The following is a 10,500-nucleotide window of genomic DNA, read 5'->3' as shown; positions in this document are numbered from 1 at the left end:
TGCCATAATGGGGGGAAACACAATTCTCTAGAATATCACTGTATGCTGTAGAATTAAGACTTCCCTTCACTGGCACCAGGGGACCTAGCCCCAGACCATTACACCTCCTCCACCAAACTTTACAGCTGGCACTATGCATTTGGGCAGGTAGCGTTCTCCTGACATCCTCCAAAACGCAGATTGGTCCATCAGACTGCCAGATAGTGAAGCATGATTCATCACTCCGGAGTCTAATGGCGGCGTGCTGTACACCACTCCAGCTTGACGCTTGGCTTTGCACATGGTGATGTTGGGCTTGTATGCGGCTGCTCGGCCATGGAAACCCATTTCATGAAGCTCCCGACGAATAGTTCGTGTGGTGGCGTTGCTTCCACAGGGAGTTTGGATCTCAGTAGTGAGTACGGAAGGAGGACAGGCGGGTTTTACGCGCTTCGGCAGTCTTGTTCTGTGATCTACTGTTTCATGGCTGAGCTGCTGATGAGCTGAGACGTTTCCACTTCACAATAAGAGTTTCCCGGCTGACCGGGGGGCAGATCTAGCAGGGCCCAACATTTGACCGACTGACTTGTTGGAAAGGCGGCATCTTGTGACAGAGCCATGTTGAAAGTCGCTGAACTGTGTAGTACCACCCATTCTACCACTGATGGTTGTCGATGGAGACTGCATGGATGTGTGCTTGACTTTATGCATAGAAGAATGGATGTGGCTGAAATAACCAAACCTACTCACTAGAAGAGGTGTCCACATATTTTTGGCCATAGTGTATATAATGTCATGTTATTGTAGTGTAAGGCTTTGTTTTGATAGTGTTTTCTCATTTCCTTTTGTTTTTTACAAGCTGTCACATGAGTAGCTTTATAGCCCACCAATAGGGCTGTTAAACCGTGTGAATGTTTGATTCCCAAGCTAGAAATAGCAGTTACATTTGACAGGTAAGAATAGCGGACTCACTTTCTCCAAATAAAATCAAAACAGCGTGACGATTCAAGCATGGAAATTTCATACAAGAATATAATAATATTAAACCCAAATTGTATAACCTTAATCCTTTACTTATTGCCAAAAAGACGTAGTCATTTTACGTAACGTTTAACATGAAGCACCTATGTAAAATTTGATGTGTAACCTGGAGGAAGTGATAGAAAATAAAATGGGAAATGTGTTATTTAAAGAGATGTGCGATGGGAAGCAGTGAATGCCGTCGTTCGTTCTGACCACTAGATGGCAGTATACACCAATAGATGAATCGGACACTGGGAGACGCGCTGGAGTGTCTCTCGTGTTCACTAACGGACGTCCTTCCTTCCTTCACCGGTGACGTGAAGTGTTCAAGGTGTGGATGTGCCACTGAATTAGTAATGGATTACTAATGGAAAATTATACCGCCATAACTTTAAGGCATTGCTTCATCATTTTATTTCCTACGTGTATGACCAACACTTGACATATCTGCGTAACAAGACTACTGATTAAAAACTGTTGAACTTGTGTTGTTTCCATTTTACCGTGTGTGTGTGTGTGTGGGGGGGGGGGGTGAGAGAGAGAGATTTTTAAAAAAATATATTTTTATGCGACTCAGATTCAGACCATTAGAGGTGATCAAAATACTATCGGATTGGGACTCTTATTGTGAAAGCAGAGGGCGCTTCGCTCCATCGAGCCAACCGTCAGGAATTGACATTATTTGGAAATAACACCTCGCTATCTGCTCCGACCCCTCTTATATATAAGATGGTGTTATAATTAGTAAGTTCACGTCTGAAGTTAAGAGAATGTCATACTGTTGTTTGAGGCCAGTAACTGAATTCTATCAAGTGCACTACCTGCCATATACACTTCCTCTGATGGTTTCTTGTTCCTGAGAATCAATGAGAAAATGAATGTACAAAAATATGATCTCATTTATTCATTAATTTACACTTTATTTGCAATTTCACACTTTTTCCACATTAAAACCTGCCAATTTCAACACCTGCCTGTTCCTTGGAGGACTTGCTCAAGGAAAGATTTTAGCTGGCTGTTAAAATCAATGTAATTTTGCTATGAGGATGTTGGTGGAGAATCTTCCAGTTATAACGTCTAATTGCACATATGCAATTCATCTCTTAAAACTATAACGAGTTTTCTCGGGAAAAAACCCCACTTATTAAGGAAAAGCAAATTAAAGCTACACTCAACAGTGTTAGTCGTTATTTCCCAGCAATTCACAGCAAGCATCATTTTATGAATGTAAACTCTTCAAACACAACACAGAAATTAATGGGAGTTTGTCAAGGATTTCAAATGGTGATAGCAAAGAATTATAATAACTCCTTGTTCAATTAGTGACAGATTTTTTTTGTATAGGCTTACCAAAGAAAATAATATTTAAAAAAATCAATCTGACCACCATATTGTGGTAGTCAGGTATTATTCAATGGCTTAGTACTTTGATTTATAGATAATATAACTGGCCAGGGACAGGAGGACTGGCCGATCAGCCTCTCTCAAAGTCAACTGGTTTACTTACAAAGACAAACTAACATGTTCTGTTTTTTCCAAGATCCTGATGCCCTACATAGGCCACTTAAGTAGCTCTGAATACACGTTTCAGACAAACAAACAAACAAACAAACAAACAAACAAACAAACAAACAAACAAACAAACAAACAAACAAACGAGTTTAGTAAGCAAGTTGAGTAAATTAAGTAAGTGACAAATAGGGCTATTCAAAATTCATTATCGAATGTATCATTTGGGTTTTGCACTCTTAACTAGAGAAAATAACCATGACCTTTCAGTTTGTTTAAGTTATTTATAACTCAAAGCTACAATCTTGAGGATTTACGTGTAAACAAATGTCCTGTTTGACACATCGATTCCATTCCTGACATATTTTAATATGTCAATAACTTATCCCCAAAACCTCCAAATCATGAACGCTTTGGTAGTAATGCGCTTAATCTTATTGGTGTCTGTGGGATAGGAAAAAAAGAATATTTGATGATTCCAGTATGGCATACAGATACAGAAGAAAGTGGGTAGTTTTATAGAATTAACCGACTCCCCCGCAGAAACTGTATCCCCTTGGTGTGAGGCTAGGTTAGGTTAGGCTAACCCCTAACCCCCCCAACCCGAAACCCCAATCTTGCCCCCAACCCTAACCCCCTAAACTTAACCCCCTACCCCCAACCCTAACCCTCTAACCTCCCAAATCTTACCCCTAACCCTAAACCTAATCCCCTACTCCCCCCAACCCTAACCCCTTAACGCCCCAACCCTAACCCCCCAACCCTGCCCCCAACCCCCTAAACCAGGGGTGGGCAATCTTATCCAGAAAGGGCCAGTGTGAGTTTAGGTTTTTGTTCCAACCAAGCAGTTGCACACCTGATCCCACTAATCAACCATTAGAGTCTTTGCTGAGGAACTTGATTAGGAGACACAGGTGTGTAACTGCTTGGTTGGAACAAAGACCTGCACCCACACCCGCCCATTCTGGATAAGATTGCCCACCCCTTCACCTAACCCCCTACCCCTCAACTCTAACCCCCACCCCCCAAACCTACCCCCAACCATAACCCCCCCCCAACCCTCACCCCCTAACCCTAATGGTAACCCGTGCATGCCAAGGGGAGTCCAATTCTGCAGGGGAGTCAGAAAATTCTATAACAGTAGCTCCCAATTTGAAGAAGAAGTTGTTTTGGTGAATAGAAGTGTGTGGCGGAAAAGCTCATGAACACCCACCCTTACTAAGAGAGACCACAACAACACCGGCTAAAACTCGGTTCAGCCATATCTAGGCTAACCATTTTAGTGGTAGAGAAGGTGCTGACATAAAAGCATAGGCAACTTTATTTCAAATGGATCTCCGGCTGGGATGCTTCCATGTGCAGCAACTAGCTGCCTATTGCTATGAGTGTCAAGTTAAACAGAAGTGATTCCGGAGTGTAAACATCTGGGCATTATGAGATCAAACACCTTTCTTTTTTTTTGGCATTCCCGCCTTTATTTGATAGCGATAGTAGAGAGAGAGACAGGGAAGAGAAAAGGGATGACATACAGCAAAGGGTTAGAACTCAGCCTTATGTGATACGCACTCTACCAGGTAAGCCACCGGGGTGCCCCAGTCAAACACCCTTCTAATTACTTGTATGAATGTTGGGTGTAAAACCCATGCTACCATTAAAATAAGACAAACTGAAACAAACAATAATGTCTATTTTGAAGACATGGTGCACAACAAATGAAATTATGATTGTGATATCAGAGGTAGAAAGCTGAGTTGGTGACAGGCGGGGATGTGCTTGTCTCTTGTCCATACTGTGCTTCTCATGTTTCTACACACCAGCATTGATGCATATGGCTGAATTTAGCTTACCACTGGTGGGAAATTCTGCCTTGAGAAGGGTCAAGGGCACTTTGGCTTTTATTCAACCGTCACAAATGCAAGCTTGCTGACTGATAAGTCGTCTTTTAAGTAGTATGCATACATCACAACAAGAGAACAGGAACTTGTTCTAGCTCCCACATTAACACAAGACTTAGCAAAGCGATGAAGTACAGCTAGTCCTGCCTTGTGGGAATCCTCAACACAGTTTTAGCCATATTCTGATTGGTTTTCAGAAACTGCCCATGGATAAAAGGAATTGATCTCAGGACAAGGACAACACAGAGAAAATATCAAGCATTTAGGCTTCTGGTATAACATCTGCGTAACCTCTTAACAACGGGTGATGGTGTTTCACAGGCACATCAATATATCGAGTGGTTGGAGACGTCAGGGGTGAGAGTGTGCAGATAAAACAACAGGGTTACCGTCAGGGCTTATCAAAGCATATAGGCCTACTGTAGCCGTCCAATTCATACGGCCCGGCCTGTGTGACCTACCTCATCAAAAGCGCAGGGGTCAAGGATATGTCTCTCATTGACAAGCCTCAGTGGCTAATGCCCTGTTTGAAAAGGGAATCCCTGAGCAGTTTAGTTTATTGGCTCGGATTTCGCTGTTAGTGTTTTTCAATTGCAGACTGAAAAAGGAAGAAACAGCCCTCTGCCCGGTAGACACATCCTAAAACAGTGAGACAAAATTGATATGGATCATTCAACATTAGGGTCAGTGTAACTGGGCTCATTCAGGGAAGAAATAAAAGCTGTGATAAAGACTAAAAGTCTTTTTACTCATGATTTAGGAGATGCTCGCGGCAGAATGTTCATATTTTGGCGGAGGTGTGGCCAGGCACATCCTTCATCGAGAGGACTGGAAACACTTTGATCACGGCTCTGTGACTCACACAATTTAGGATAGTGATACTTTTTCTATGAAAATAAAATGTTCTTACATCTAATCCAGGAGGATACCTACAGTGTGGTATCAGAAAAACTAAGCATTCATATCTTTTTTTGTCTATAAAGAAATGACTCAATGTAAAGGTTCCATCCACGCTCAGTGAATGGTAGCGTCAATGTCTGATTTGATTGAAGTGAGGTGACTCCAGATCGACTCCCCTCAACTCACAAAGCATCAAAGTTAATGAATTGTCACTTAGAAGCCAAAGTAGACTTTCCTTTGTATAGGGCTGCACTATTCCCATTAGCTAAGGAATTGCATCTGGGAAAAAATGTATATATATATTTTTTAGAAATATTGCTTGACAGTGTAATGTATACTGGTTTCAAATGAGTGTAAATAGTGAAACTGTGAAAGAGCTCATCTTCGTGATGCTGAAAATAAAAAAAAAACAAACATGAAAATTAAAGTAGCACAAGTAAATCAGTTAGTCTTAGTTCGTGCTCAGTAACCCACTGTAGAAACTGGGCTTGCTTTCCCCTGCAGTAATATCCATGCATCCATCCATCCATCCATTCATCCATCCATCCTTCAGTTATCTTACCTGCTTAATCCAATTCAGGGTGACGGGGGCCTGGAGTCTATCCCAGCAGGCATTGGGTGGATGGCAGGGAGCTACCCTGAACAGGTCATCAGTCCATTCATGTCCAACAATGGACAATTTTGAGTCCTCACTTCAACAAACATGTATGACTTTGGAATGTGGGGGAAATTCATGCAAACATGATGAGACATTTTGTTTTTAGTTTTAATATAACTTTTTTCATTCATTCATTCATGTTCAGCCGCTTCTCCAGGGCCAGGTCGCAGTGGCAGCAAGCTAAGTAGGGCACTCCAGATGTCCCTCTCCCCAGCGATGCACTCCAGCTCCTCCTGGGGGATCCCAAGGCGTTCCCAGGCCAGATTGGACATGTAGTCCCTCAGTGAGTTCTGGGTCTATCCTGGGGTCTCCTCCCAGTTGGCCGTGCCCGGTAAACCTCCAAAGGAAGGCGCCCAGGAGGCATTCTAATCAGATGCCCGAACCAGCTCAAATGGCTCCTTTCGATGCGAAGGAGCAGCGGCTCTACTCTGAGCTCCCCCCGGAAGTCCGAGCTCCTCCTCCTCTCTAAGACTGACCCCAGACACCCTACGGAGGAAACTCATTTCAGCTGCTTGTATCCGCGATCTCACCTTTTTGGTCACTACCCAAAGCTCATGACCATAGGTGAGGGTTGGAACAAAGATTGACTGGTAAATTGAGAGCTTTGCCTTCCAACTCAGCTCCCTCTTCATCACAATGGTCCGGCACAACGTTCACATTACTGCTGATGACGCACCAATCTGCTCGTCAATCTCCCGCTCCATCCTACCCCCACTCAAGAACAAGATCCCAAGATACTTGAACTCCTTCACTTGACGCAACAACTCATCTCCAACCCGGAGGGAGGATTCCACCATTTTCTGTTAGAGAACCATGGTCTCAGACTTGGAGGTGCTGACACTCATCCCGGCCATTTCACACTCAGCTGCAAACTGCCCAGTGCACGGCGGATGTCGCTTTCTGATGAAGCCAACAAAACTACATCATCTGCAAAGAGCAGAGATGCAATTCTGAGGTTCCCAAAACGGGCACACTCCTCACCTTGGCTGTGCATTGAGAGCCTCTCCATGAATATCACAAACAGAATCGGAGAAAAGGGACAACATTGGCAGAGTCCGACATCCACCGAAAACGAGTTTGACTTTGTGCCGAGAATATGGACACAGCTCTCACTTTTGTTATACAAGGACCAGATGGCTTGTAGCAACTGCCCCAGTACCCCATACTTTCGCTGTACCTCCCACAGAGTGCCCCGGGATACACGACCATAAGCCTTCTCCAAGTCCACAAAACACATGCAGACTGGCTGGTCAAACTCCCATGCCCCCCTCAGCACTTCCGCAAGGGTAAAGAGTTGGTCCATTGTTCCATGGCCAGGACGGAATCAGAATTGTTCCTCCTGGATCGGAGGTTCAACAGTCGGTCGGAGCCTCTTTTCCAGCACCCTAGAATAGACTTTCCCAGGAGGCTGAGCAATGTGATGCCTCGATAATTGGAGCACACCCTCCAATTCCCCTTTTTAAATATGGGAACCACCACCCCAGTCTACCACTCCACAGGTACTGTCCCCGAACTCCACGCGACACTGAAGAGGCATGTCAGCCAAGACAACCCAACTATGTCCAGAGCCTTCAGCATTTCAGGGTGAATCTCATCCACACCCGGCGCCTTGCCACCGAGGAGCTTCTTAACTACCTCAGAGACCTCTGCCAGGGATATGGGTGGGGCTCTCCCTGAGTCTTCAGACTCTACGTCTTCCACTGAGGACGTGTTATCCAGGTTCAGGAACTCCTCTAAGTGTTCTTTCTACTGCTTGACAACATCCCCAGTCCGGGTCAACAGTTCCCCTCCCCGGCTGAACACAGCCTGAGTTAAGCCCTGCTTCCCTTTCCTGAGTCACCAGATGGTTTGCCAGAAATTCCTTGAGGCCAACTGAAAGTCCTCCTCAATAGCCTTGCTGAACTTCTCCTACACCCAATTTTTGGCTTCCACAACCGCCTAAGCCGCAGCCCTTCTGGTCTCCCGGTACCTGTCTGCTGCTTCAGGGGAACCCTGGTCCAACCAAGTCCGAAAGGCCTCTTTTGTCAGCCTGATGGCTTACCTCACCGCCGGTGGCCATCAGTGGGTTCTTAGGTTGCCACCTCGGCAGGCATAAATGACCTTATGACCACAGCTCCTCCCTGCCTCATCTGCAATAGAGGATTTGAACATGGCCCACTCAGACTCCATGTCCGCAGCCTCCCTCGGGATACACGAGAACTTCTTCTGGAGGTGGGAAATGAACACCTCACAGACAGGGGCCTCCACCAGACGTTTCCAGTTCACTCTCACAACACGTTTGGGTTTGCCAGGTCTGTCCGGTGGCCTTCCCCGCCATCTGATCTAACTCACCACCAGGTGGTGATCAGTTGACAGCTCTGCTCTTCTCTTCACCTGAGTGTCCACAACATACGGCTGCAGATCTGATGATACGACCACAAAGTCCATCATCGATCTTCAGCCTAAGGTCTTCTGGTACCAAGTACACTTATGAACTACTTTTTGTTTGAACATGGTGTTTGTTATGGCCAATCCATGACTCGCACAGAACTCCAATAACAAGGCACCGCTTGGATTCAGATCGGGGAGGCCATTCCTCCCAATCACACCCTTCCAGGTTCTCTCCATCATTGCCCACGTCAGCGTTGAAGTCCCCCAGCAGAACTATGAAGTCCCAAGGCGGAGCCCTATCCAGGCAACCACCCAGAGACTCCAAGAAGGCTGGATGTGCCAAAATGCTATTTGGTGTATAAGCACACACAACAGTCAGAGCCTTCCCCCCAGCGACTCACAGTCATATAGAGGCAACCCTCTCATTCCCCGGGGAGAACTCCAACATGGCGGTGCTCAACTGGGGACTTGTGAGTATTCCCACACCCGCCTGGTGCCTTTCACCTTGGCCAACTCCAGAAAAGTAATGAGTCCAGCCTTTCTCCAAGAATTTGGTACCAGAGCCCATGCTATGTGTGGAGGTGAGCCCAACTATATCTTTTCATTTATTTTATTACTTTATTGATCCCCGTGGGGAAATTCTTCCTCTGCATTTAACCCATCCTAGCTGTGTAGCTAGGAGCAGTGGGCAGCTGCTGTGCAGCGCCAGGGGACCAACTCCAGTTCGTCTTGCCATGCCTCAGTCAGGGGCACAGACAGGAGTATTAACCCTAACTTGCATGACTTTTTGATGGTGGGGGAAACCGGAGCACCTGGAGAAAACCCACGCAGACATGGGGAGAACATGCAAACTCCACACAGAAAGGACCCGGGACGACCCCCCAAGGTTGGACAAGCCCGAGTTTCGAACCCAGGACCTTCTTGCTGTGAGGCGACAGCACTAACCACTGTGCCGCCCTATCTAGTTGGTACCGCTCCTTCCCTGCCAGAGAGGTGACATTCCACGTACCGAGGACCAATCTGCTCTGCTGGAAGTTGGCATGCCCAGGTCCCCTCTTTTGCCTGCTGCCTGGCCTATATTGCACCCTACCCCAATGCTCATTCCCATGTGTGTGGGTCCATAGGGTGGTGGCTCCTTGTTGTTTTTTCGGGCTGGGCCAGATCGGGCCCCATTGGCCAAGGCCCGTCCACCAGACGCTCACTGGCGAGTTCCCTTCCCATGTCTGGCTCCAGGAGGGGGGCCCCGTATTTCCTTTTCCGGGCGAGGTGCTCTAATTCTCCTGTTGTAATTTCATTGGGTTTCTTGGGAATCGCTCTTAGTCTGGCCCCTCCCCTGGGACCAATTTGCCTTGGGAGACCCTACCAGGGGCTATTACCCCTGACAACACAGCTCCCAGGATTACTGGGACACAAAACCCCTCCACAATGTGAAGGTGAGGGATATAGTATATATATATATATATATATATATATATATATATATATATATATATATATATATATATATATATATATATATATATATATATATATATATAACTTCATGTATTTTATTTTACTTTTCTTGACTTTCTGTGTTATGTCTATATATGTGACAGCGAGCAACACACCAGGTCAAATTCCTGGTATGTCAAAACTAACTGTGTGAGCAAAACTAATTCTGACTATCATGAAAAGTACTTTTTTGACTTGCCAAAATATGTACCTGTTCTGAGATATTAGCTTGTCTAATTGGCTGCTCTGCTATTCCCCAAGCTCGGCAGCTATATCCTTCTATGTGCATAAGAGACAAGGAAAAGGCTAAGTGAAAAAAAAGAAGAGAAAATCATATAATCTGAATGCATGTTTAAGTACTCTTTACCATCTGATTGCTTTTTTGAAATGAGATGCTCTGTTTCAAAATGAGATAACCATCTGGGCAATATGCTATCTATTGGTACAAAATGACTGCTGGCAAGAAAACAAACCACCATGTGGTTTATTACCTTAGTTTTATAGCTTTTTGGAGATCTATAAAAGACAAAACAAACAAAACTCCAGTAACTTCCCAGAGGTGGATGGGATACCCATTTGAAATTTTGAGTCAAGAATGTCCGAAGAAATTGTCTTCTGAAATGCATATGGATTACAGAATTTCAGGGAATAAGACTTTCATTTCCTGTCTCA

This window comes from Lampris incognitus, chromosome 8 (assembly GCF_029633865.1).
Source record: "Lampris incognitus isolate fLamInc1 chromosome 8, fLamInc1.hap2, whole genome shotgun sequence".
In the NCBI taxonomy this organism is placed as follows: domain Eukaryota; kingdom Metazoa; phylum Chordata; class Actinopteri; order Lampriformes; family Lampridae; genus Lampris; species Lampris incognitus.
The sequence above is the reverse complement of the archived record's forward strand: the minus strand, read 5'-3'. Positions refer to the sequence as shown.